This window comes from Piliocolobus tephrosceles, chromosome 8 (assembly GCF_002776525.5).
Source record: "Piliocolobus tephrosceles isolate RC106 chromosome 8, ASM277652v3, whole genome shotgun sequence".
In the NCBI taxonomy this organism is placed as follows: domain Eukaryota; kingdom Metazoa; phylum Chordata; class Mammalia; order Primates; family Cercopithecidae; genus Piliocolobus; species Piliocolobus tephrosceles.
This window is the reverse complement of record NC_045441.1, coordinates 71,284,196-71,285,673: the sequence shown is the minus strand read 5'-3', so window position 1 is coordinate 71,285,673 and position 1,478 is coordinate 71,284,196.

Sequence of the window (1,478 nt, the reverse complement as noted above, 5' to 3'; positions counted from 1 at the left end):
TACTGTTAATGATTACATTGGACTGGGCATTACTGTATTAAAAAGATTGATTTTTGTTTAAAGTGACAGAATAATTTTTTTATTATCTGAAAGTTATTGGTAAGACTACACCCTAGACTAGGAAATGAATCAGCCATACAGAATCTATTGGAAAATGAAGATCTGGGCAGAAGGTTTGCTCACTGATACTGAAAGGATATTGTTTCTAATCCTATTTATTGACTATACTAAAAAAAAAAAAAAATGTTGATTAGTACTGATACTTCCAATTTTAAGTTACAGTTAATACAAAAATTTTCATGTTCTTAATTTAATAACAAGGGTTTCTCATTTCTTTTCCATTTGCATTTTAAAATTTTGTTTGTTTTAGAGACAGGTTCTGGCTGTCACTCAGACTGCAGTGCAATGACATGATCATAACTGACTGCAGCCTCAAACTCCTGGGCTCAAGCAATTCTCCTATCTCAAGCAGCTAGGACTACAGGCGCATGCCAACACACTCAGCTAATCTTTTTTTTTTTTTTTTTTTTTTTTTTTTGTACAAAGAGTTTTGCTATGTTACACAGACTGGTCTTGAATTACTGGCCTCAAATAAGTAATTCTACTGTCTCAGTCTCTAAAAGTACTGGGATTACAGGCTTGAGTCACCATGCCCAGCCTATTTTGTTGTCTCTCTATTGTCTATTTTAAACTGAATGAGAATTATTCTAGTAACATTAACATATCAATCTGTCAGATCTTTCCTGGAATTTAAATAAAATAGTTAAAATCTCACAATTATGACAAATAATAAAAGTCCTGAGGAATGATGTTTTTTTAAGCCTGAAATATATCAACTAACATCATGCATTCAAAGTGCTTTATCTAAAAGTCACTTGAAATCATTTCTTGTGTCTTTATTTGATATAAAAATAAATACATGCTTCCATATTTTATTCATGTTAAGGCTTTTCTTCTTCATTTTTAACTTAATGGTATGTGATATAATTTTAAACATATGGATATGTACATGTTTCCAGAGTCAACATTATATCAACAGTTATACTATTCTCTACCTCATTGAGTTGTATACTCTAAGTCATTTAATTACTAATCTGAAGATTTATTTTAATTATATTGTATCAAATTTTACCCTGTTCAATCTTTTTCTGCTTCATTGTTATCTTCTCTTGGTGAGTTTCACTGCTGAAAAGTCTTGGTTTTCCTTTTCTTAAATTGGATGTTCCAATTTGACTTGAATATATGCTACCATCAACATGCCTGTTAACAACTTCATTTTGTTTTCCTTCGTAAATGATTTTTTCCTGTTTTGTCTTTAATATCTAGTATTATTTTCTCTCAGTCTTCCCAGGTAAACAGTGAAGTCTTTCAGCAATCACGTCCACTTTAATATCAGGAAAGTGGTCTTGAATCATAATTGTGAATTTTGATTCAGATTCATCTTTTCTTTTTATTTTCTAGGCAATTACAACCATTTT